We start from the raw sequence: 27,997 nt of genomic DNA on the forward strand, positions 1-27,997 counted from the left end.
GTGGCAACCTCGGTGGCTTTTCCCTCCTCATCCATGCCGACCGTCAGCACAAGGTCCACATGATTCAGGTACTAGCAAGAATAGGCCTCCGTCCAAGTACCCACAATATGGAACCCTCTCCCTTTTAGCATCTGCTGCATAGAGGATCACCTTGCCTTCCGGAAGACACTCCGACCTGGCTCTTCACACCTGTGTCTTGACTCACCTAATCTGCCTCTCGGGGGAACTTCATCCCCTGACCGGTAGGCGGGGCCATCAATGAATCACATGAGGAGACTCCAAGAAAGTACCAAGCACGCACAGAAAGGATCCCCGTAGACCCGCACAACAGGACCTGCACCCAGTCACGGGTACGTATCACATCCATCTCGCCGGAAGGCAAGCTCAGGGGCAACACGTTTGTCGAGAACACATAGCTACAAAGGTTTGAATCCGGATCAGCGCTTAGAAACCGTTTTCAGGTATTAAGTGCATTATAAAAGAACAATTGGAATTACATCCCTCCTAAGGTACGACCACCTACCCGCACACATCTGCAATTACCTACTACCTGATCTAATTTCGCACATCTGCCACTAGAATGCAGCCAAGTCTCACGACACAAATTTGGGCTAGCAGGACACATAATCAGTCTCCTTGACTCGCATACTCTCAGACAGTCTTCACAGCACCCAACCACAACCCTGTTCTACTTGGGCCACTAGCAGGGACTTCGCCACCCCTACCTACCTTCATACAGGCTACAATGCACATACGCATTTTATATCCGTCTGACCAATCCCTCAGTTTTGGGTCCGCCAAATGCGTTCACCTACAGCGCTTGGAGGCCATACCAATGGCACGAAGGTACTATACAAATGCCACAGAATTGTGACAGATTACAAAATATACCTATTGCAAAAGTCACTAAAAACTAAAAGAGCTTACATTGAGGCAATCATTCAACACTGCAGGGTGTGTATAAAGACCTTTAAAAAAGCACTTTTTGTGCGAGATTTAAACCCCCCCCCACCCCAATCCACAAGACAAAAAGGTCAGTGGGGATCAGAGGGGGGAATCATTGGGTTTTAGAAGCAGAGTGATTACCTTTTGTATTTATGTTAGTGACAGCAGAGAAAATATGCATTGTTGGTACCGATATGCTGCCATTTGTTAATTAGTTGCACAACCCAGCCAGACTCCTGCCACGTGTACATATGAAAATAATTACTCAATGTTTAGAAATAGTTAAGCTGTCCCATAGAAATGGAGCTTTAGTAGCTGTTGCAAACACAGTTTGGGACCATAGCAGGATGTGAAAAACACACATAAGTATGACAGTCTGAGAGTTGGGGAAATAAAGCATTTAATAACAAATCAATTAGAAAAGGATCACAGGCAATAGTGATCAGTAGAAGAGAACATTAACTCCCACAATGATTAAAGTCAAGTTGAAAATCTAGCAATTTTTGGACAGGACCGGCTACTTAGTCTGGGCAGAGAAGCAAATCCAGCTTTAGCGTGTGGCCTTAAATTGAGGCGGAAAATAACAGAAATGTGATTTTCCAGTATCCAAAACAACCTGTGAACGTTATACTGTCTAGCTGCTGCTTTGGCCATGAGAGACGAGCAGCACTTCAGAGTAATCAGGTGCGATTGAACTAGAAGGTAGCCAAGGGTGAGGTGACAGCGATTTACCAACCAAAGAAATGTGAAGAGGTAGTCATGAAATGAGAACTAGCTATGTGATCAGACTAGCATCCATTTTGCTTGAGATACTGAAATGGTGGGGAATTGTCCCACAAACATGCAATTCAGCAGGTCCAGAGAAGCAGGAACAAAGTCTAATGTTAGCCCTTCCATTTAACACAAAAACAGACCATTGAAACACAGGGAGTTAGTCATTCAGAAAAGGAGATCATAAGTTTTCATACCCTCATGGAGCGAGGCTTCAATCCAACTAGAGGAATAGACATCATGGGACCTGAAACAGAAAGGGATGCTCAATGAAAGATGACATCAGCTTCATTGAACAGCCACTAAAAAATATACAACCACAATTTCAGAAGCAGTATCTGAAGCATTTGAAAAATCGACTGATCTGTTGGCACGAGTACCTGCTTACCAAGAAGTTAATAAAAATGTAAATAATGTCCAGCTTCAACAGTGGTTGTATTTAGCAAGAAGTAGTATGCAAGTCATATTAAAAGGTTCACATTCATGCACTGCTAACGGCGGTCTATGAAACATTATTTGGTTGCAACTGCGAAGATAAAATGTGAAAATACATTATGTTCAACCTTAACGAGGGAAAACCTCAATAGACTGAAATGTAAGGCCAAAATGACATCTCAATAAAAACAAAAAAAGACACTTTGTCTAATCTGGTCATAGTTCGCATTTGAGAAAGGTTCATGAAAATGTATACGGCTTCTCAGAGTAATAATACAATATCCAATTGTTTAAGAAAAGTGAAAAAACTGGTGTTACTATGTGGAAGCAAGTAGTCCTGGTTAGTGATTTTGGGCCAATCAAAGCCGCCAATAAACAATTAACCTTCCTAGTGCCAAAGACCTGGAAATGGCAATGAAGTACTCCTGAACAAAGTTTTGAACCTCCACCTCCAATGATATTTCAGAAAAGTAAGTGACAACTCGTGTAGCTCAAACCTGATCATGAGATGATGGCCTAGTGTAAGGGGGAGGGGAATGCAAGGGAAGTAAATGGGAGAAGAGGGATGTGGCTCATTATCAGTTAAGTGTAGGGGTGGACTTCCAATCACCTTAACCCAGAGTAGGCTCCCCTCTCAAGAAGTGTGTGCATGTTTATTCGTAAAGCCAGTTTATTGTACAAATGGCCAGGAGGAGCTAGATGACACCGTAGAGTCGAACTAACCCAAGTCTCCCTGAACCACACAAACATTTAACATCATATACATTTTGCAACAGTTAAAATAGACACATATTTTATTACAAATCACCCCCATCCCCCACACGATTTGTGAAACCTATACAAAAGAAATCCAATCTTCTCCAATTCCCATTGGTCACATTTATTTAACCACCATCCCCTTTCAACATATCTTCGCATCAGCTCATATTTACAGCAGACCCTTTTTTGGATTTGTCCGTGGTAGGTTAGGACATCAGCACATAGGTAAACATTTAACCAGAACATAATTCATTACAAGTTCCAGCTGGCCTGTGACCTTCAAACCCCAGACATAATGCACATGGTTTGCAAGAACACTTCAAGCAATAGGAGGAGGAAAACAAACAAGTACCCTTTGAACTGGCGATAACTATCTCACCCACCCAGACATGCTGGTGTCCTGTTTTCACTCTAATCTAAACTACTACCAGTTCAACACGCATAGCCTCCGGACACAACCTGAGAAAATAATGGAAACCCACAGAGTATTGGTCAACTTTGCCCTTAGATGTCCCTTCACCCCAAGTTTATTACTCAGCCAAGAACAGATGGCCGGTCACACAGAGTTCATCTCGCCAACCCAGGTTTCAGAGCCCACCAAAACTATGAGAGAGTTTGCAGCATACCAATTTTACATATTCACCATGTACCACAAACATGCATCCCTCAAGACCCCCCCCACCATGTATGTATGTCTGTTTATGTATCTTCAAGACTATCTCGTCCTCTTCACAGTGGTTTCTTCATGACAAATGTCCCTTCTCCTATGCACATTACAAAGCTCTTTGTTGCCCAGTTTCTAGGCACTACGTAGCACAACATACCTATGCTGTTTATATGGGCATCAGCAGTTTTTAAATTCATCGTGCAGATCTAAAATGTATCAACTTAAACACAAAGTGACATCTCCCATATTTATTAACTATACTAAATACATGCGAAGTTGCAACATCGCGTCAACATTGCTGTTCCCCAATCACCAATCTAGCGTGTGCAACATGAACCCCCTCCTTCTCATGGGGACCCTTTATCGACCATCCCACCAGAAGTGTAGATGGAAGCTGAAGGTGCTCTAGCCCTACCAAGGACAGCTGTAACTACACATGATTGTATTGTGCTTCAATCCAAAGAACACCAAAGAAGTCAGGCTCAGGATAATCGCAAGTAAATGCCTGAATTTTCAATATAAAGAAAAGGTGAGGAGGACATAAAGAGCCGGTGGTAGGTAAATGTGGAGAGCAAAACAAGTGAAGCTGCAGCTCATCAAGGACTTCCCCCATAGAGGTGTCCCGAAGTCGCAAAGAGTATGAGATTTATGCGCGGCGAGATCCAATATGGGCTACTACTTCCACCTTTCATCTCTCCCACCAGGAATAATGGCACACTATAATACATGTAAAAAAGTAGTCATACCTATCATTGCATGAAGTCATCCCGCCTGATAAGATTTTGCAATGAACAGCATTGTGAACCAGACAGTTAACAGCCACCACCCTGCAGAAACAGCAGTCAACCAAAGTTCTCCTGAAGAAGACACTGAAACGCCAAAAGGAGTGTGTCAAGGAAATTGTATCCATAGGGAGCTGGCAGCTTCAGCAGTCTCAAAGCTCAGGCTGTGGGCAATGACATAACACCACAAGTACCACCCATGTGGCTGCCCTGCTCCTGTCCAGTAAACCGCTTACATTACTGGTCCTCATGCCCATGGCCTTCTCAGGCTGCCCAATCGGCATGCCTGGATTCTGTACCAGGGCTCGGCAAGAGCTTGCTTGACTCATTTGCACACTCTAGATCCACCAGCAGATTCTGTTCTATTGGGCCTAACACAAGATGTGTACCGGCCCTGAGAGTACCTTCTGTTTGATCCATCTAGCATTTTTGGTAGACCTGGCACAAAAGTTACTATATCCACTTCATACAGATTGCAGTGTCAATTCTTTTCTATGCTTTAATTTATAATCCGGAAATTGTTAGATTGAAGTGGTTGGTCAGAAGGCTGGAGGGAGGTTGTTGTATGAATCCATTTCTATATTACATGTGCCACTAGATAAACACTTGCTGTAGTGTTTGCTGTATGAAGTAGTGGCAATTAACAAAGTTACTGTAGTGACTACCTTACTCCTAGTCCATAGTCCCCTTTCCTCCATACTTGTGGGACATTCTGTCCTTCAGGACGGGACCAGAGCACCTTTGTTAAAAAGCATCAAAATTGAAAACATTTTGTCCTCCTCTTTTTACACGGGGTACCGCACGCGGCCGTAACCCCACCCTCCTGAGCACCGCTCCGTGCATCGCCCTTCAGTTTGTTTGTTTGTTTGTTCATTCATTCATTTCTAATGCGCACCAGACCCAAGCGTATCAGGGCGCAACAGTTACAGCATATGCAAAGCTTAGGTTCAACAATTACACAATAAAGTATATTACAGGATATAGACAAATCAAATATATAAGCAGTTATACAGTTGAAATATTTACATATCTACAGAGCAGAGAAGTAAAATGTATACAATTTAAGAAATCCTTATAACCATGCAGGGTACTCGCAAGGAGGGGCTAAAGATCAGCTGACTTAAGCCAGTTTATGTAGTTGAGTCAGAATTTCGTGTAAGGTTGATCTTCTCTGATGGTATGTGGCAGGGAATTCCATAGTTGGGCAGCTTTTACAGGGAAGCTGCAACCACCATCCTTAGAAAGCTTGAATCTTGGGATAGTGAGACAAACAAGTTATTTACCAACTGTGACGTTCTTTCGACTGGATGTTCCTCCCACGTAGTCCTCATCTTAGATATATTCGGCAGCTTGCTGCTTCTTTCGGAAAATGTTTCACCAGAGGGCGCTGTGCTCGAGGCCACGTAGCTTGGTTCCCTCGAAGGCCGCCGTCGACGTCATCCGTCGTATAAAGCGCTCGAGCCGCGCCAGTTGGTTCAGTTTTATTTTTTTTTATGTTAATGGTTGCATCAGTTTTTTGTGCCGGCAGATGTCAGGCACTTAAGGAAGTACAAGTGCAAAAAGCGCAAGAACTGTACGGAGGAGTAGGTTGGGAGGGTCGATGAGGAATACGTGGGAGGAACATCCAGACGAAAGAACGTTACAGTTGGTAAGCAACTTGTTCTTCGAATGGATTGTGTCCTCCCACGTATTCCTCATCTTAGATAGACTCCCACAGCAGTTGTAATTTGAAGGAGTACCATAGTTTTTTAATTATGCACTGAATGAAGGACGGCTTTTGCAAAATGGCCTCCGTGGTAAGAAGTGGTGTCTAAACAATGTTTTGCAAAAGTGTGCATTGATGACCAAGTGGTCGCAGCACAAATGTCCTGCACTGGGACACCCCTCTGAAGAGCCGTGGAAGTTGCTATGCCCCTGGTTGAATGAGCCCTTAAACCATCTGGAGGTTCCTTCCCAGCCAATTTGTAACATTCAGATATTGCTAGGATAATCCATCTGGATAAGGTTTGTTTTGACACACCAAGAAACTGAGAGCCCTTTTTGTGTCTAGTCTGTGGAAACGTTCCTCCTCTTTCCTAGCGTGCAAAGGAGAATAAAAAGGACGGTAACGAAAATCGTGTGATGAGGCTTACAAGAGAGCGCCTGCAACTCACTCACCCTGCGGGCTGAAGTTAGAGCCACTAGTAAAACAGTTTTTAAAGTTAGGAGCCTTAAAGGACAAGAATGTAAAGGCTTAAAAGGGGCACACATAAGAAACTTTAAAACTAAATTTAAATCCCAAATGGGAACTTGGAAGGGTGTAGGAAGAAACACATTAGTTAACCCTTTAAGAAATTGGATAACTAAAAGGCATTTTGAAATATGAAACTTCTGAGGAGCGCTTGAAGATAGATGGTGTTGCCAAATATCCTTTAGTTCCAACTTGGAGCCCCGAGTTGGCTAAATGTAATAGAAAGGAAAGCACCATGGGAGTGGTACATTGAAAAGGATCCACATTCTTATCCCTGCACCAGTTACTGAATTTCTTCCAACGACACCGGTATAAGGATTTTGTTGCTGTCCTTCTGGCCGAAAGCAAAATCTCCATAACGTTATGTTAAGTTATTTTGCATTTATATAGCGCCTTATATACCATTGGTATGGTCTGAAGGCGCTGGTAGGTTGAACGCCCTTGGGAACCGAAGTTCAGATCAGTAGAGGGCGTAGAGAGAGACAAAAGGTGCATGTGAGCACCAGCTTGTGCGATATCCGTGTAGTAGCTGCTTCTTAGCGGTAGGTGTGGTGGTTGAGAGATCAGGAGAATGTGTTCGTTCAGGCAGGTTTTATCCAGAACGGCTGCGGCAGGCCTGAGGAGAACGCTCTGCTGGGGGGTGTGAGACCAGCTGTGTGAACTTAGAATGATGTGGAGTGAGCGGCGGATGTTGGTATGAGAACAGTTATACCTAATGGTGTCATAGTATCTCTGTGTTCTAGTTGAGTGGTGATGTAAGGAGAGAGTAGGCGTGGCAGTGTGATACGATGAGTTATATGCTCTTTCAAACGTTCTTTGCATCCTAAACCATACTATATACGTCGCGCAATTCAATGCGTTCCAGTCCGTACCGTGGACACCTATTCATTCTCAACGTAGCTCAACGTACTCATCCATTCTAGAATCTGGGCACTCAATCGCTCCAGGCACTCAATCGCTCCAAGAACTCATCCGCTTTATGCCCTCACGCATGCTATGCGTTTGCCTGTTTTACGCACTTACCCACTCTACGCACTCACCCCCTCTATGCATTCATCCGCTTCACGCATTTAACCGTTCCACGCACTCATCCTCTCTGGCCTCATCCATTTCAATCACTCGTGATTTTCACGCATCCAGCAGAAATATGTTGTTCTATATATTCAACTCTACAGTCACTTGTCCTATACCTTCATTTACTCTGAATATACATCCACTTCATATATTCATCCGTTCCATACGCCTATCCGCTCCATACTCCCATCAGCTTCATACACTCAATCTCTCCATACACCCATCTGATGCATACGCCCATCCTCTCCATGCACCCGTCCGCCCCATGCACCTATGCGTTCCATTCCACTGTCCGTTCCAAACACTCGTCTGCTCATACACTCATCCGCTCTATACCGTCGTAAATCTCCCCCCGTCTCACCTGTGATCGGGATCTCCCTTGTTCGGCCGCAGGACTCTTCCTGTGGGTGGTTCGGGTCTTGAATAGGCTCGCCCGAGCCTCATCAGGTTGCAGAGCGCGTTCAGAGTTCCGGGATGTTCGTGGTTCCAGGGTATCCAGGATTAGCGATAAACAAAGTAGGGGGGGGGAGATCCAGGAACAGGAAAAAAGGCAAGGAAGGAAGTAAGAGGATCAAGGAAACCAATGTAGAGAGCAAACACACGTCGGGTCACTACCGAAGATAGCGTTGAGACGCGCGGACCCGCGTGGGCGTGACCAATTTATAGTACGTGCCACGACGTGAAAGCTAGTGCGTAGCACAGAGCTTGGTACGGCCATGTTGGGAGGAACAAGGAGTACAAGCCCTTCGTGACAATGACCATGAGGTCCAGAAGGGGCAATTTCGCCGGGTCATGACATATACACTGATCCATTTCCTACACTCATCCACTCCCTACACACATCCACTCCCTACACACATCCACTCCCTACACACATCCGGTCCATACCCTCACCCGCCTCCTACACTCATTCCTTACATACATTCGCCAGGTCTGTACAATCGTCCGCTCAGGCGATAGACACTCTCCGCACTTCTGCATTCATCAGCTATCCAGACTCGTTCGCTCTACTTACTCATCTGCTCCACATACTCATCTGTTCTACACAATCATCCTGTTTATGCTCATCCATTCTGCGCATTGGTTTGCGCATTCTTGCGTTCTACTCGCTTCTCTGAAATTTACGCACTCACCCGCGTTACGCACACACCCCCTCTAAGCACACACCCCCTCTATGCACACACCCCCTCTATGCACACACCCCATTTGCGCGCGCACACACACCCCCGTCCAGCGCACTCATCAGCTCCAGGAACTCATCTGATCCATGGACACATCCACTCTCCGCACTCATCCGCTTTTAGCACTCGTGCTTTTCACGCATCCAACAGCGATGTCCTATTCTATATATTCAATCTCACACACTCGTCTGTTCTATACGTTCATCGGCTCTGCGCACTCATCCTCTCCATGCACTCCATATACTTGTGCGCTCCATACACTCGTGCGCTCCATACACTCGTGCGCTCCATACACCCCTCCGCTCCATACACCCCTCCGCTCCATACAATCTACCCCTCCGCTCCATACAGTCAACCGCTCTGCACTTCCAAGTTCATCCGCTATCCACTCAATCATGCGCTTTACTTGCCTCTCCTGTGGAAACCTGCAGAATATGACCTGGAGCTGTCACATGATCTACAAACTCATCCGTTCCACATACTCATCTGTTCTACACACTCATTTGGTTTACACTCATCTATTCTTCACATTCATCTATATTACGCACTCATCCATTACACGCTCATCCGTTTTACATACCCGTCCGCTCTACACACTCATCTGTTCAACATGTTCATCCATTGTATACACTCACCCGTTTTACTTATTCTTTTGATTTCCACACTCATTCGCTATATAGCTGTCTGTTCTTCCACTCATGCATTCTTCGACTACCATCGGTTCTACCTATATCATTCATGCCATTCACTTCGTTTACACCTCATGCAATTTGTCCATTTCAGCAGTTTAACTTTCTGTACTGTTTCCATATGATTTACTCTTATTAGCCCTTATACTGCTTTGATCTACTTTATTCGTTTAATTCTTTTTGTCCTTCTAGTTTAAAGTAGGAGTTATTAGCGGTCAGTTTCTCACATCAGTAGTTTGTTGGATTGGTGTCATTGAGTTGTTAGTCTGTTTTGGGATAGTATGGTGCGGGTTGGTTTTATGGGAAAAGCCAGGTTTTCAGTAGTTTGCGGAAAGACGTTAAATCCTCAGTTAGGCGGATGTGGGGTGGGAGTGAATTCCATTGCATGGGGGCCAAGGCTGAGAATGATGCTCTGCCTAGCCTGACTTGAGTTTGTCTTCGGTATGACTAGGAGGCCGGCTGAACTCGATCTTATGGTGCGTGGGGGGTGATATGGTTTTAGTTTGTCTTGAAGATATTCAGGTCCGGTTTTATGCAGTGCTTGATGGGAGATGCATAAGGTTTTGAAAGTCACCCTTTGGGCTACTGGAAGCCAGTGCAGCATCTTAAGGGCTGGGAAGACGTGGTCTCTTGGGCCAAGCGCAAGTAGTAATTTGGCTGCCGCGTTTTGTGCCCTTTGGAGCTTATTCAGTTGGTACGCGTGGATTCCGAGGTATAGGGGGTTTGCGTAGTCCAGTCTTGATCCAACGACACCGGTATAAGGATTTTGTTGCTGGCCTTCTAGCCGAAAGCAAAATCTCCATAACGTCATCTGGGAGGTCCCAATCCTTATATCTCAACCTCTCAGAAGCTAAGCGTGAAGGTCGAGTGTCTTGACCTCTGAATGGAGAACCTGACCTTATTCTTGCGAGAGAAGATCCTCTCTTTGTGGAAGACGTATTGGAGGGCAGATGGCCATGTCCAGAAGGTCCGGGTACCATGCCCTCCTGGCCCAATCCGGGGAAATTAGGATCTTGGTTCTCCTGAACTTTCTCAACCTCCTAATTACTTGAGGAATCACGGTGACTGGAGGAAACGCGTAAAGGAGTGGAAACACCCAGTCCACTATGAACGCGTCCCCTAGAGCTCCTCTCGGGGGAAATTCCCTTGAGCAATATACAGTTCGCACTTCCGGTTGGCACCGGTCGCGAACAGATCCACTTGAGGGGTTCCCCAAAGGGCGAAGATCTCTTGAAGGACTTCCTGAGCTAGCTCCCACTCGTGGGAGACTGCTCTGCCTGCCCGGAGCGTCCGCCACCGTGTTCAGCTCTCCAGCTAGTTGAAGTGCTGATAGAGAGATTCCTTCTTGCATTGCCCAGAACCATAGCTGCATTGTCTCTCTGCACAGTGGTAGTGACCCTACGCCTAATCTCTTGTTTGGGTAGTACATTGCCACTGTGTTGTCCTTCATTATCAGGACATTCTTTCCCCATACAGAGGGCAGAAAGGCCTTCAGCGCTAGTCTGATTACCCTCAGCTCTAAAAGGCTGATGTGTAGTTTGGACTCCAATGGAGACCAACGACCGCTGATTGTCAGATCGTTGGTGTGGGCTCCCACCCTGTGAGTGAGGCATCCATCACTACAGTTATCTCCGGCCATGGTTGCCAAAAAGGTTCCCCTCTGAGAATATTTTCCTTGTGAGGCCACCATAGGAGATTTTGAGTCACCTTGGACGGGACTTGTAGATGATCTGACATCTCCCCCGAAAACTGGGACCATTGAATCCTGAGTGCCCATTGCAGGGATCTCATACTCAGTCGAGCCTCTGGCACCAGAAAAATGCAGGATGCCATGAGGCCTAGCAACCTTAGGAAGTCGAATGCCGGTAGAAGTTGGGCATTCTGAAATTTTGTTACTATCTGCAGAATGTGGGGAGCTCTTCCTCGGGAGGCGATGCGTTCCCTGAGGCGGTGTCCAGGACCGCTCCGATGAATTGGAGTCTTTGGCTCAGAATCATTTGTGACTTCTTGTAATTGAGGGAGAAGCCCAGTTTGTGGTCATGGCTAGATGTTCCGGAGTCCGTTCAGGTGAACTTGCCCTGATTAGCCAATCGTCCATATTAGGGTAGATGTGAATCCCATCCCTCCTGAGACTCGCTGCCACCACCGCCATAAGTATGGTGAAGACCTTCGGGCAGAGGTCAGCTCAAATGGCAGAACCCGAAACTGATAGTGAAATCCACCAATTTCAAACCTCAGGTACTTTCATGTGCCAATCCATCTCAAACACAGAAAGTAAGCATCCTGAAGGTCCAATGAAACCAGCCAGTCCTGAAGCTGAAGAGCCTGAAAGATCTGAGAAAGCGTCACCATCTTGAACTTGTCATTCCTGAGGAATTTGTTAAAATTTCTCAAGTCCAAGATGGGTCTCAATCCTCCGTCCTTTCTGGGAATGAGAAAATAAGGGGAGTGCCAACCCTTGTTCCTCTCCGCTACAGGTACATGTTCGATTGCACCTTTCTCTAGCAGGGTTAAAATCTCCTGCACAAGGAGCGGGTCTGGAATTCTGACAGAGTTGGCTCCCGGTGGATGATCTTGAGGCCTTTGATGAAAAGGAAGATAGTAACCATTGGTCACCATCTCTAGTGCCCAGCCATCTGACACAATGCCCCACCATTCTTCCAGATACTGATTGATTCTGCATCCCACCGGAGTCTTGTGGGTTAAGGAGTCAAAGTGGCTTTGCAGCGGCTGCAGCAGTGGCTGAGGAGGTAGTAGCCACTGTTGTGGCTGATCTAGCGACTCTCCCTTTTCCCCCACAAAAGGGTTTTCTTTGTTGTCCTCTCCGACTGGCCTGCCCTCTCCCAAAAAATGAATAGAAGCGAAAAGGGACTCTTCCAGGAAGATGAGAAGAGTGTTGCTGAGGTTGCTGAGGCTGCTGTGTGATTTTACTGCAGCTATCGAGGTCTGCAGCTTCTCCAAACTCTCGTCCGCCTTGCTGCCAAACAACCTCGAGTCGTCAAAGGGCATATTAAATAATCTGGACTGTACATCAGATGCAAAGCCAGATTTCCTTAGCGATGCAAATCTATGCAAGACTGCACTAGATGCCATGGATCTGCTTATACTCTCTGCAGTATCCAATCCTGACTTGAGGCACTCCTCCATAGCCTCCTTCCCATCCTTTACTATCGCCAGGAAACCATCCCACTCCTCACCCTCCGGGATGTGATCCGCCGCTGCATCTAAACAGCTCCACATGGTGCAAGTAAACCTAGCTAATGTACAAGTCACATTAGTAGATTTAAGGGCCATACTACCAGAAGTAAATCTTCCTCGCCCAGGCGTCAATTTTTTTGTCGTCCCTGTCAGGGGGCATGGAGGGATAAACCGATTGTATATTTGCAGTCGCAGCTTGAATCACCAAGATTTCAGGTTAAGGGTGCTTTGACAAATACTCTGGATCCGAGGGAGCAGGTCTATACTTTACCATCTATAAACAAGAAATGTGTAGGAAAGACTCAGGGGTCTCCCAATTTGTCATAACTCTTTTGAAGAGCTTTGTGGAAAGGAAGGACTGGGTCTTTCTGAGGTCCTTCATCAATAATAGAAGTTAAGTCGTCCTGGTCATATCTTGGAGACACTGACTTGGACCCCATAAAATATCACTCTTCCCATGAGGTTCCTATACCCCGGTTCAGCATGGTCAGTGGTGTCAGGTCTTTCAAATTCTACCTCAGGTGAGGTATCTAGGCCACTGACCGATTGTAGGCAGTCCTAAAGGTCTGTCATTTTTGAATTAGGATCTACTAGTTCCTCAAGGACTTCTCTTGTCTCAAATCGAACACCAGCTGATGCAATTTCCTCAGAAGTTTGTTCCTCAAAAATAGCAGATATAGATTAACAAAAATTCCTGCCTGGGCTGAGGGTGGACATTTTTTTCTGGTAAAGGTGGAATAGACCTAGCTTTAGCCATAGCTGTCATTATGGGAACCGGTATAAAAGATTTCCCCGACAAAGGCGCCGACGGAATCGATATGTTCGAAGGAATCCCCAAGGTCATCGAGAAGGGCTTCGATGTCGAGTAAGGCTTCGAGGTCGAAAGTATCAAGGCCATTTTTGGCTTCGACAACGTCATCTAAGGACGCGTTGAAACGATAGCTGACTTTGACGATGAGGACGCCATTTTGTCCTCAGGCAACCTCGATTTATGCAAAGGTTTCAGTATAGTCTCATGAGGCGCTGGAAAATCATCGTCCGAGGACGCCCTAGACTTTTTGTCGGATTTAGCGTGAGACTTTTTAGATTTCCCTCTGTCACTTCTAGAGTGGACAGGGGCATGCTCTTCACGCAACTTTTTTGAGGGGGTAGGGGGCCGCCTTCTCAACATTTTTTAGCATTCAAGCCCTAAACGCCTCCCATTTTTTTGGGGAATCATGTTTAGAAGGACAAGAAATTAACCTTCTGTCGGGCAAGGAAGAAGAAGAGGAGGACAAAGATCTGACGTCGCTTTATTGATTTTTTCGATGAAGAGGACTTCCTCGAGTGACTTTTCGACCTCTATCGCCTCATGACGAGATTTTTTTCTCGATTCTCGAGTCTTTTTGCAGACTTTAAAGACTCTTCCCCCCCCACCGCTTGCTTACCTTGGCATTCCTTAAGAGCCTTGTTCGACATCGCCTGACACGACCCGCACTTGTCGACACAGTGATCAGGACTAAGGCACCAAAGACAGTTGCGGTGAGGATCCGTAATGGACATCCTTCTTCCGCATTTGATTTAAAACACGTCTTGGGTGTTGTCGGGGTTGAGGAAGAAGACATTTCTCGATGAGAAAACTGACGCGCCATTTCGATACACGAAGAAGAAGCTCGGAAAAACGGAATTCCACCAACGGGCGCGGCTCGAGCCCTTTATGCGACCGATGACGTTGACTCTCGACAGCGGCCTTCGAGGGATCAAGCTACGCGGCCTCAAGCACAAAGCCATCTGCCGAAATTTTTTCGGAAAGAAGCAGCAAGATGCCGAATATATCGAAGATGAGGAATACGTGAGAGGACACAATCCATTGGAAAGTTACAATTAGTCTTGTGGGTGTAGTAGAGGTTCTCCTATGGAATCTGTCCATGAGATAGGTGGGGGCTGCTTTATTCAATGCTTTGTGGGTAAGGGATGCCGTTTTAAGCTGAATTTTGTTAAGGGTCGAAAGCAAGTTATTTTGACGTCTATTATAGTTAGGTGTGATTTCCTGGTCACACCGAGAGTCGCTCTTAAGGTGTTGTTTTGGAGGATTTGTATAATCATTTGTTAGCCCTGATATATAGGGCATTACAATAATCAAGTCTCGAAAGTAAAAGGGCTCTGGCCAGGATAATGCAGTTTTCATTAGAGAGAAAGGGTTTGCCAGTTCTATGAGCTTGTAAGTGTAGGCTGTAGCGGATGCCATAGTGTTCACTTGTTTGGAGAAGGAGAGGGTAGAATCAATGTAGAAGCCAAGGGTCTTGATCTCCTTTGCAACCTTGATGAGGTTGCCATCAATTAAGAAGAAGGAATAGACCTGGTTTAATTTTTTTAGATTAACGTGGGTGGCCAGATGGACAGAACGATAGGTTCTGTTTTAACATCATTCAGTCCTTTTCTGGAGGCTCCAAGCCCGTTCCTGGTGGCATACAGGGGAAGCTTCTTGTTCATAGATGTTGCAAAGAGGTCCACTTCTGGAGTGCCCCAACAGCGAAATAGGTCCGAGAGGATCTATGTGTTCAGTTCCCACTCGTAGCTGACAATTACTCGTCAGTTTAGGGCATCCGCAGTGACATTCAGCTGGCCCGGGACGTGAACTGCTACCAGCCAGACGCCATGCTGAATGGCCCATTCCCAGATCTGAATGGCAAGATCCACAAGACGGGGAGACCTGGTACCCCCCTGCTTGTTGATATAAAACGTGGACACCGCATTGTCTGTGCGGACACGGACCACCTTGTTGACAATACCTGGTTAGAACGCTTCAAGCGCCAGGAATATAGCCAGAAGCTGCAGATAATATATATGAAGCTGTCTGTCCTGTGGCGACCAGAGATCTGAAACTTGATGATCCAGCGTCGCACCCCAACCCAGAAGGGAGGAGTCCGTTGTGACAGTCCATAGCGGGCAAGGGTCCTGGAAGGGAGCGCCCACCGACAGATTGCCGAGAGACGACCACCTCAAGAGTTCCGGCCTCATGAACGATGAAACCAGTATCATTTTGGAATCTGGATCCACTGCTTGAAGCCACATCTTGAGACGAGCAAGAGGAAGAGCAAGCACTCACAAAGCCATGAGGCCCAGAAGCCTCTGGAAGCACCAGGCCAACATGCTCTCTGACTGCACAAACACCTGACACGTGGCCAACAGATCCGCCATTCTGTCCCCGGTCAGGTGTATCTTGCAATCGATCATGTTCCAACAGAAACCCAGGAAAATCAAGTCCCGAGAGACCGTCATGGAAGATTTCCGCCAGTTCACCGACAGCCCAAGGTGGAACAGGAGGAGCTGGAGGAGAGACTGAAGGTTGCTCGAGGCTTTCAGTGAACAGGGACTGCGCAGCAGCCAGTCGTCCAAATACGGATACACATGGATACCCCGAAGCCGAAGATAAGCTGTGATGACCGACATCTTCGTGAAGACACACAGCGCTGAGCTGAGACCAAAAGGGAACACACAAAACTGGAATTGCTCCTCTCCCACAGAGAAACAGAGGTATCTCCTGTGCGGATTCCAGATCAGTATATGCATATATGCATCCTGAAGGTCCACCATGCTGAGCCAGTCGCCCATCTGCAAACAGGACCGAATCTGGCCGGGCGTGATCATCTTGAATTTCTCTTGGGGTAGGAAAAGATTGAACTGGGAAAGGTCCAAGATGGTGCGCAGGCCAGCCTGATTGGGTTTGGGCACTGTAAACAGTCGTGAGTAGAAGCCCTCCCCTCGCTCCCCTAGGGGAACGGGTTACACTGCTCTGAGGTCCAGCAATTTCTGAATCTCGGCTCCGAGGGAGGGCAACCCAAACTGCTGGAAAGGAAGGTTGAAGAGAGGGGTACGGGGTAGAGGTAAGTGGAAGCCCCCCCCAAGCGACTGACAAGACCCACCGTTCCTCGGTGATGGTCTGCCACGCCTCCCAAGGAGACGCAATGCGTCGTCCCACTGGGGTCTCGTGCGAGCGCGGAGAACCCTCATTTGGCAGGTTTTTCGGTGATGTTACCACCTGAACCTGAGGAGGAGGCTGATGAGCGGGAGAAAAACCGAGTCTGTTGCTGCCTTCGGCGGGAATTCCCTGAAGGGGTATCTACTCTGCGGGAATTCTGATCTAGAAACCCCCTGAAACCAGAGGAGGGCCGGCTTTGTGACAACGGTCCGAGTCCTAAAAGGGGGTGGTTTTTACAAGAACGGACAAGGACTTGGCAGTCTGGGTGCTGTCCTTCTTTTTGGTCAGCTCCACATCCGTTGAGGAATGAAAAAGCTCCTTGCTGTCAAACGGCAGGTCTAACACTTTGTCCTGCACCTCCTTTGTGAACTTTTTGGCGTGCAGCCAAGCCTACCGAGAGGTATCAACTCCAAGCATAAGGCCTGGCCGAAGTATCAACGTGATGAGCCGCGGCCTCCAGCAGATCCTGGGCCAAGACCCTGGCATCCGACAATCCTGCTTTAAAGTCCTCCAGTTTCTCAACCGGAATGAACTCCTCGAACTCCGACAGACCTTTCCACATCTTCTTATTCGCCCCCGCTAACACCAGTTCTGCATTGGCCTGCCGTAGCTGCAGGGCTGAGTTAGCGAAAATCTTCGTCCAAAGGGAGTCAAGGAGCTTGTCCTCTTTCGCCAGGACCGAGTAGCCATCATAGAAGAGGATGCTGCAGGCCTGGACTGCAAAGTGGCCGCAGCCACCACCATGGAGGAGGGGGTGGACAAGATGCTAGGGCCACCTCTTCCGAAGAATGCAGCCTATAGCGCGCGTCAATTTTCTCATTGACGAAAAGTTCAGAGTGCGGCTTCTCCCAGACTCTACGGACCTCGGCCAAAACGTCCTTCTGCAAGAACAGACCGGTACGCTCCAAAGGAGACAAGGTGAACACCCCCGAAAGCACGCCCTTCTGCGGAGCAGGTACGCCGGGCACTGGGACATCCAATAGACACATGTCCAGCACCCGGTCGTGAAAGGCTCTGCTAGAGCGGGGCTGGTCTTCGCTGTCCTGATCGCCCTGCGCATCATCCGACAGGTTAGGATCCTGCTGAGCCGCATCGGGCACCACCTTGTCCACTGGGGACAACGGAGGTAAGGGCGGAAGGGTAGGGGGAGGCCCCGCAGGCAAAGGCGGCGCAGGTGGAACCGGTGGCGTAGGCGGGCATATCTCACTAAAGAGACCCTTAAAATACTCTCTCATGGGGTCGGTACGCAAGAGTACCTGAAATTTGCCAAAAAAAAGCATCCTCCGGAGAAAGCTTTGGCGCTGCCGGAGAAGGCCTCTCATGAGGGGGATAATTCCAGGGACACAGAGGGGAAGGTTGCCAAGTAGGCCGATTACTAGAAGTGTCCACATAAATCAAGGGTGCCGAACCCGCAGGCAGCAAGATGTTGTGCAGAAGGGGCATCCGGCGTTCCAGTCGTAAACTGGACGAAATGGATGCGCACAAGGAACCCTATGTTCACCAACAGAACCAATCCCTACACCTGAGGCTGATGACGTAGTTGTAGGGGAAGCGCCCAAAATGACCGCCGTGGTCTTGGTGGAAACGGCCGCCATTTTGTCGACACCTGAGAACTGCGACACGTGTGGAAGTGAGGCAGGGGTCCCCACCGGTGGGTCAGGGGTCTTCATTTTAGCCTTTACACAAGGAACCTCGGCCAAGCCGGTACTGTGCGACCTGGGATGTTTCTGCGACATACCAATAGCCAAACTAGCCTTCACAGGAAGGACCTCGGCACTGCCAGTAAAGGAGGAATTACGATTCGCAACCTCACTCCTTGCCCCCTCAACAGTTCTGGCGTCACTGCAAGAGCGGGAACGGTGAGAAACACCCTTCACCGATCAGGCCTTCTCAGGCCTCTCAGAACGGTTGGTTACCTTAGCCTCTGTACGAGGGACCTCAGACCAGAGCCCGGTAGAAGCCTTTTCACGGCGGGCCTCAAACATACGTTCGGTATCACCAAGCCCAGCCGAGGACTCGGGCGCACCCCAGTACTTTTGAGGGAAGCTCCAAAAAAGGAGGCCTCGGAGCAAGCTCCAGTAACCCACGATTCAGTAGAACTAGGTATACAAGCAGCCCCTACTGGAGGGTCCTCGGATTGCACAGTGTGCACAGGCCCCTTACGGAGACCCTCGGAGAAAACTCTGGTACACTTTTTAGGCCCAAAAGGCACCTCAGGGCACCTCGGTGACAGAGCCATTGGCGCTCCTCCCAGACTGGGACGACCCCAGGAAGGAGTCCCCCGGCTGAGGTGCCCTAAAAAGTAAAGAACTCACCAGGCTTTTCTTCTTTTCCTCGATGAACGTAAGAAAATGCAATCGGGGAGCTTGTTGGAACACCTCCTCCCACTGCTCCAATCGACGTTGAAGTGCCCAGACCGAAAGGGAATTGCAATAGAAACGGTCATCGGGGCCCAAACACTCTAAACAAAGAGGATGGGGATCCGCCCTCGCGAAGCGCCGCTGACACGAAGAACAATTTGGGAAGTCTAGTTTAAAAGGCATAGACAGCCTACTACGCGATCGCCAGCGAGAGCCAGAGAGGAGGAGAAAATGAAGAAAACCTTCCACAGATGCAAATGCATCCAGTCTCGAACGAGCGGAGAAAAGGACTAAAGGGCGATGTACGGGCGGAGCTAAGATGGGCGGGGTTACGGCCGCGTGTAGTACCCCGCGTAGTGAGAGAGGAAGGACAAACATTTTTGCATATTTTTGATGCTTTTACAAAGTGCTCCGGTCCCGTCCCACAGGATGGAGGAAAGAGGATAGGACATAGGAGTATGCCCTTCGGAGGTTGAAGGCCCTGAATGGTATACGCCTCTGAGATACAGGAGGCAATTCATCTGGAGATAGTAGCTTTTGAAGCGGGTTCCCCTTTGGGGTCTCCGAATATAACGAGTTGGGAGGAGCCCCGGAGTTCAGTTCTTCTGTCCAGATAGAACTTCAGAGCTCTTCAGAGCTCGTCTGACATCTAAATTGTGTAATACTCTAGGTATCTGAGGCCAGGTTCAGAAAAAAAGACAGGTAATGATATAGATTGATTCAAATGAAAATCAGTCACTACTTTTGGAAGGAAAGAATATTGAGTGAGAAGCGCAACCTTATCCTTATGGAAGGTAAGAAACGGATGTTCCACAGACAGAGCTTGAAGCTCAAATACATGCCTTGCTGAAGTCACTGCGATCAAAAAGGCAACCTTCCAAGAAAGGTACTTCAGATCCGTTACAGCCATGGGTTCAAATGGTTTATGGCATAAGGCGGTCAGGACCACGTTTAAATGCCACTTTGGAAGAGGATTGCACAGGTGGAAAAAGATGTAATAAACATGCGAAATGCCTTTTAATGACTGGGTTTGTCTAAGAAAAGGAACAGGTGTCAGTGGACAAGTAGGTGGCAGTAGCCGACAAGCAAGTCCTACAAGACAAGTCATGAATGCCTGAAGCAGCCAGATGAGAAAAGAACGAAAGGACAGTGTCAATCGTAGCATGTCGGGGGTCTAGTTGCTTAGCTAAACACCAGTGACAAAACCAGACCCACTTGCTCCTATACTGAGACCTCGTAGAAGGCTGTCATGATCTCTGCTTCCAAAAGGTCAGGGTTTTCCCAACTCCCTTGGAAGCAGATCCATAACCCAGGTTCCGAGTGCCAACCAGTCCCAATTGGGACCTTTTGGACCCAGTCCTGGCGCCAGGCTCATAAATATGCCCAGTCCCAGCGCTGGAAGCGCCGGGCTCATAATGCTTGGGTGGACTTACCTGCAGCAGACCATGCTGCTTACTTGCCTGCCAGTTGAGCCTCTGATCCTCTTCTGTTTGGAACTACTTTTCCTGTTGGGTGGGGCAGGAGCCACTCCCTAGATTCAGAACACTGGAACTCTTCTGGAAAGCAGGAACTCTTTTCTTACCTAGGCGTGGCTGTGGAAGGAGACACCTAAGCACTACTGGAGGCTATTTAAACCACACCCGATGGATGAATCTTGCTTTGCGTTATTCTGCATCCTCTGCAGCAGAACGCTCATCGTGTCTTCTGCATCTGATCCTGGGCCTAAGGAAAAAGGCTTACCATCCTGAATCCAGTCTTCAGCAACACCTATAAAGACAAGAAAGAACAGGTTAGCATTACGGTCTTCAGTGACAGCTCTTCACTTACCTGGTCCATCGGCTGTCACCAACGCCTCGCGCTGCATTCCGGCATCTGAAAGACAAAAGCTTACCAACTCTTTGCACGCTCCGGAGGCCTTCGGCGCTGCATCCCGCATCTGAAAGACAAAACAAGGTGCGTTTAAAGACATTGGGGAACTTTAATACTCACGTGCCATTACTCCTTTCCACATCTAACCCAGTGGGTATTCCGGCACCCTGCAGCCGCTCCGAACTTGTACCTGCAAAATAAAAAGACAGTTAGAGCGCATAGTGAAGCAGGCAACAAGCGCTTACTTACGTGCTTCCAGGCGCTTCTATTCATCACACGGGCTCCATCTTCAACTCACTTCAGCCCGTCATCCGCCATCGCCGGAACCCTGCAAAACAAGAAACATCATTACTAAAGACTTTAAAGACATGAGAATTACTCGAAACTTACAGTTCGTGCAGTAAACGACGGACAGCAGTCCTCTGAAGTCAAGAGGCCTGCTCCCCTTATCCAGTGAAGAAACTGGTTACAGCACCCTGCTCCGAGGCAGATGGAGAGCACGGCGTTCACTTACCTAAGGTGAGAGCGTTAACCTTTGGGGTTCTACAGGAGAAGAGAAAGGGAAGAAGAGAGAGACATTCAATAACCCAGTTCCTTAATCCCATATTTTCTATCTGCAGACATCTTACCCTTCAAGTCAGACATACAGTGCACAGAGGTCCAGCCCAAAGAGCCAGCCGTGTGTTACACATCACCTTTGCAGATACGGTATACGCCCAGTCAAGACCAGCGCCTCTACGGGAATCAGGTGAGCGTTACAGAACGCAAAGCCTACCACAAAACTCCCGTCCAGGCGCTATGGAAACCTCGGATACCGACCAGCTAGCCCAGTTACTTGGGGAACTAAGGGCAGAAGTGCATGCAGCCCGTCAGGAAACGAACGCTCTAAGAAGGGAACTGATTATTTCCAAGGAGCGAACAGATGATCTCGCTAGACAATTGCTACAGTCACAAGCCGGACAGACCCCGTTACCCGCATCTGGGGGAAATCTTCCTTCTACATCTTCTATGAATCCAGTGCAGATCAACCTACCTGGGAATGTACCTCTGGCTCCGCCCGAACGATTTTCTGGTGACCCAAAGAGGTTTGCAGTATTTATCAATCAGTGCCGGTTGCATTTCTTATGCCGGCCAGCAGCCTTTCCAACTGATCAAGCTAAAGTAGCTTTCGTGCTTTCGTACCTTAGTGGCAATGCGGCAGACTGGTCGATCCCTCTAGTAAATCAAGATGATCCGGTCCTCCATGATTTTCAAGCTTTTCAGCTCAGTATGGAAAAACTGTTCGCAAGACATTCACAGGGGCAGGCCTTGGACAATGAGCTTCTTTCGTTGCGACAAGGTAATCAAGACCTTTTGGCTTATATTGCATCTTTCAACAGACTGATAGTGGAAACTCAATGGCCTGAGGACAAAAGGATTACGCTGTTTTATAGAGGTCTATGTGGGGAGCTCAAAGATGTGTTAGCCCAAGTAGTGAATCCCCCACAAGATTGTTCGGACTATATAGACTTAGTCGTTCAAATAGATCACAGACTGCAGAACAGGAAGGCCGATCGTTCCAAGTTTGATGCTCGAGTATTTTCCAAACCGCCAACTCCTTCCAAAGGAGTAGACTCCGGGGAACCCATGCAAATAGGGGGTCTGAAAGGTCCTCTAACACAAAAGGAGCGGGAAAGGAGAAAACAGTTGCAATTATGCCTCTATTCCGGAAACTCAGGGCACTTTCTTCGAGACTGTCCGGTGAAACCTGCCAAGAAGGCAGTAGGAGCTGCAGTTACCAAAGTTACAAACTCTGAGCAGGGAAACGACCTCGCCCAACAAGAATAGAGGTCCTCTTGCCGAGCGTGAAAACCAGTTCCGTGACCTCGCATTTCGTGATACCTATGGTCCTCATTAGCCCTGATAATCCGGATCGATTACATGCAATTGAAGCTTACGTCGACAGCGGTGCCATCGGCAATTATGTGGATCATGAAATGGTTTTGAGGATGAATCTAACTCTTTGTCCCAAGGCTGTAAAGGACGTCATTACTACGGTGGATGGTACGGAGATAGCCTCCGGGCAAGTAACGCATACCACTCAAGAGGTGACGCTAGTAAGTCAAGATCGACACCATGAGAAGATCGTGTTCGATGTGATCAAGGCCCCTCAGTTTCAGATTATTCTAGGAATACCTTGGTTAGAGAAACACAATCCTCTGATCGATTGGCGAGCAAGAACGGTCCAGTTTCCAGAATGTGTCTCTACTTGTCACCCTCCACCTGGTGTTGCACTGGCAGCAACTTCTTCAGAGACTCCCCAGTTACCTCCCGAATACCTAGAATACCAAGATGTTTTCCGGAAGGATCAGGCTAACTCTCTACCTCCTCATAGGTCTTATGACTGCCAGATAGACCTGATACCTGGATCTACTCCTCCTTGTAGTAGAATTTATGCCCTCACCGAGCCTGAGAACCTTCACCTTCGACAATACCTGGATCAATACCTGGCAAATGGGTTTATTCGTCCTTCCAAGTCCCCTGCTTCTTCAGCTTTGTTCTTCGTTCCAAAAAAGGAAGGAGACCTTAGAACTTGTATACATTATCGCTCCCTGAACCAGATCACCGTTAAGAATAGATATCCGTTACCTTTGATCCCTGAACTCCTGGACCAAGTCAGAAAAGCATGCATATATACAAAGCTGGATCTTAGAGGAGTTTACCACTTGGTACGAGTAAAAGAGGGCGATGAATGGAAGACGGCCTTCCGCACCAAGTATGGGCTATTTGAATATCAGGTCATGCCCTTCGGACTTTGCAATGCCCCGGCCGCCTTTCAATATTTTATGAACGATGTCCTCAGAGAGCTCATAGATGTGTGTGTTGTTGTTTACATTGACGACATCCTCGTTTATTCTTCATCGGAATCTGAACATCGGAAACACGTGAAAATGGTCCTCGAAAGATTGCGTCAACACAAACTTTTCGCTAAGTTGGAAAAATGTGTTTTCAACGTGACTGAAGTTGAATTCTTGGGATTCATATTATCACCTGGCGGAGTGCGTATGGATTCAAAGAAGGTCGATGCAGTTCTCAAATGGCCATCACCATCCTCCGTAAAAGGTGTGCAAAGCATGTTAGGCTTCGCTAACTTTTACCGCAGGTTTATCCCCGAATTCTCTCGAATAGTCCAGCCCATCACTGCCTTGTTAAAGAAAAACAAACGTTTTGAATGGTCTACCGAGGCGGAACAAGCTTTCCAGGATTTGAAGACTAAATTTATCTCTGCACCAATCTTAAAACACCCTCGCCCTGAACTCCCCTACATCGTGGAAACTGATGCTTCAAGCCTTGCCATGGGGGCAGTTCTATCACAAAAAGACCCGGTAACCAATCAGTTGCATCCCGTGGCATTTTGGTCCCGCAAATTCTCGCCTCCTGAAATCAATTACACGATTACTGACAAGGAACTTCTGGCTATCAAGTCTGCCTTTAAGGCTTGGCGGCATTATCTGCTGGGGGCCCGACACACCGTTACTGTGATTACGGATCACCGAAACCTGCAATATTTGAAAACCGCAAAAGCCCAATCCTCTAGACAACTCCGTTGGGCATTATTCTTTGCCGAGTTTGACTTCATAGTTACCTATCGACCTGGTACAAAGAACGGTAAAGCTGATGCCCTTTCTCGGATGGGAGTGGAAGAACACTTGATCAACCCTAAACCTGTACCAATCATTCCCGAACAAAGAATTCTGGGTGTAATCGCCACAGAATCCATAGAGGAAGTTAAGGATAAGGCCAGGCAACTTGTAACTCCAGCAGACATACAGAATTGGCATCTGCAGGGAAAGGACTTTGCAGTAAAGGACAACTTATTGTATTTCCAAGAACGATTATACCTACCCAGCACAGATTTACAGAAAAAAGTAATCTCTTGTTATCACGATTCTTTAATGGAAGGACATCCCGGTATGGCCAAGACCTCAGAAAAGATCAAGCGCTACTTCTGGTGGCCGTCTTGGAAAAAAGATATCAGAGACTTTATAATGTCCTGTGGAGTATGCGCCCAAAACAAGAGTCAAAAGGAAAGACCAGCAGGCCTCTTACGCCCTATTGACATCCCACCTCGCCCTTGGCATACGCTTTCTATGGACTTCATCACCGATCTACCTCCATGCTCCGGATACAATACGATTCTAGTAATTGTGGAATTATTCTCCAAGATGGCGCATTTCATTCCGCATAACTCTGTCCATTCTGGAACTGGGAAAACCCCGTTTTTTCTTTTGTACGGCAGTCACCCTCGAACCTCGGAGTTGGATCCCCTCCAAGATCTTGAAACACCAGCAGTAGACTACCTGCATTCTACAATCACCCAAGCCTTTAAGGAAGCGGTTTCTCACCTTCAAAGGGCTAAAGAACAATACAAGAAAGGAGCAGATCAACATCGGAAGGAAGCCCCTCAATATCAAGTAGGGGATCAAGTCTGGTTATCCACCAAATATCTACCTCTAAAAGGGCCACGCACATTCAACCCAAGATACCTTGGTCCCTATTCCATCACTACCATAGCAAACCCAGTAGCGGTCAAGTTGGACTTGCCCCCGCACATGAAGATACATCCGGTCTTCCACGTCTCTATTAAAACCCGTGCAACCTCAAACCCGACTAACTAAATCTCCAAAACCTATCCTAGTTGATGGAGAACTCGAGTTTGAAGTCAAAAGCATTCTGGACTCCAAGATCTCCAAATCTAAACTATTTTACCTAATTGACTGGAAAGGCTACGGCCCCCAAGAGAGATCCTGGGAACCTGCTGAATATGTCCACGCTCCTCGCCTAATCAAAAGATTTCACCGAACATTTCCTGACAAGCCAAAACCCCCGGAGAAGCCCGGTTTGGGAGGGGCCTTGAGGGGGGGTACTGTCATGATCTCTGCTTCCAAAAGGTCAGGGTTTTCCCAACTCCCTTGGAAGCAGATCCATAACCCAGGTTCCGAGTGCCAACCAGTCCCAATTGGGACCTTTTGGACCCAGTCCTGGCGCCAGTGGCACCAGGCTCATAAATATGCCCAGTCCCAGCGCTGGAAGCGCCGGGCTCATAATGCTTGGGTGGACTTACCTGCAGCAGACCATGCTGCTTACTTGCCTGCCAGTTGAGCCTCTGATCCTCTTCTGTTTGGAACTACTTTTCCTGTTGGGTGGGGCAGGAGCCACTCCCTAGATTCAGAACACTGGAACTCTTCTGGAAAGCAGGAACTCTTTTCTTACCTAGGCGTGGCTGTGGAAGGAGACACCTAAGCACTACTGGAGGCTATTTAAACCACACCCGATGGATGAATCTTGCTTTGCGTTATTCTGCATCCTCTGCAGCAGAACGCTCATCGTGTCTTCTGCATCTGATCCTGGGCCTAAGGAAAAAGGCTTACCATCCTGAATCCAGTCTTCAGCAACACCTATAAAGACAAGAAAGAACAGGTTAGCATTACGGTCTTCAGTGACAGCTCTTCACTTACCTGGTCCATCGGCTGTCACCAACGCCTCGCGCTGCATTCCGGCATCTGAAAGACAAAAGCTTACCAACTCTTCGCACGCTCCGGAGGCCTTCGGCGCTGCATCCCGCATCTGAAAGACAAAACAAGGTGCGTTTAAAGACATTGGGGAACTTTAATACTCACGTGCCATTACTCCTTTCCACATCTAACCCAGTGGGTATTCCGGCACCCTGCAGCCGCTCCGAACTTGTACCTGCAAAATAAAAAGACAGTTAGAGCGCATCGTGAAGCAGGCAACAAGCGCTTACTTACGTGCTTCCAGGCGCTTCTATTCATCACACGGGCTCCATCTTCAACTCACTTCAGCCCGTCATCCGCCATCGCCGGAACCCTGCAAAACAAGAAACATCATTACTAAAGACTTTAAAGACATTAGAATTACTCGAAACTTACCGTTCGTGCAGTAAACGACGGACAGCAGTCCTCTGAAGTCAAGAGGCCTGCTCCCCTTATCCAGTGAAGAAACTGGTTACAGCACCCTGCCCCAAGGCAGATGGAGAGCACGGCGTTCACTTACCTAAGGTGAGAGCGTTAACCTTTGGGGTTCTACAGGAGAAGAGAAAGGGAAGAAGAGAGAGACATTCAATAACCCAGTTCCTTAATCCCATATTTTCTATCTGCAGACATCTTACCCTTCAAGTCAGACATACAGTGCACAGAGGTCCAGCCCAAAGAGCCAGCCGTGTGTTACACATCACCTTTGCAGATACGGTTTACGCCCAGTCAAGACCGGCGCCTCTACGGGAATCAGGTGAGCGTTACAAAGGCTTCCTGGCCGCTTGGATAATGCGCATATTGTCCTGAGACAGGTTAAACTGTGCTGGTGAAGCAAGTTGGAAATCAATGGCAGTCTGATCGGAGGACAAATTGACAGATGCTGAAGTTCCGAAAACCAGAATCTGGCTAGCTACCAAGGAGCTATGAACAGGAGAGTGCAACTCAATGCATTCCTGAGCTTTCAGAGTGAACGATGAATCAGAGGAAGAGGCAGGAAGGCATATGCCCTCACGTTGTGCCACAGAATCTCGAGAGCATCCCCTAGGGAGGAGGCCGCAAGACCGTTCCTGGATGCATAAAGAGGAAATTTCCTGTTTGTGGCAGTCGCAAAAAGGTCCACTTCTGGTGTGCTCCACTGGCGAAAGATGTTGGAGGACCTCCATGTTCAGTTCCCACTCATAGCTGGCCGCCGTCTGTCGGCTGATTGAGTCTGCAGTCACATCGAATTGCCCCGAAATGTGTACCGCCAGTAGCCAAATGCTGTGCTGGATGGCCCATTCCGAAACCTCAATGGCAAGGTCCACAAGAAGTGGTGATTTGGTACCACCCTGGTTGTTAATAAAAAACATTGACGCTGAGTTGTCCGTGAGGACGCAGACCACCCTGTTCTTGATAGATGGTTGAAAAGCTTTCAGCGCCAGAAAAACAGCCAGGAGTTCCAAATAATTGATATGAAACTGCCTGTCCTGCGGATTCATATATCGAAAACCTGGAGACGATCCAGCCTCGCGCACCACCCCAGAAGGGAGGAGTCCATGGTAA

At 47.9% G+C, this 27,997-nt stretch overlaps 1 protein-coding gene across 2 annotated transcripts in view; it reads right to left on the reverse strand.

Annotated features, from left to right (window-relative positions):
- The window catches only part of ATF7IP (activating transcription factor 7 interacting protein), an 813,149-nt gene that overhangs the window by 688,577 nt on the left and 96,575 nt on the right, over positions 1-27,997 (reverse strand). For both annotated transcript variants that reach the window (XM_069652710.1, XM_069652711.1), the window contains one exon: positions 1,914-1,963. The gene's annotated coding sequence lies outside the window, so the exon portion shown is untranslated. The remainder of the gene's footprint in view (positions 1-1,913; positions 1,964-27,997) is intronic.

This window comes from Ambystoma mexicanum, chromosome 3p, assembly GCF_040938575.1.
Source record: "Ambystoma mexicanum isolate Mex_15411 chromosome 3p, UKY_AmexF1_1, whole genome shotgun sequence".
NCBI lineage: Eukaryota > Metazoa > Chordata > Amphibia > Caudata > Ambystomatidae > Ambystoma > Ambystoma mexicanum.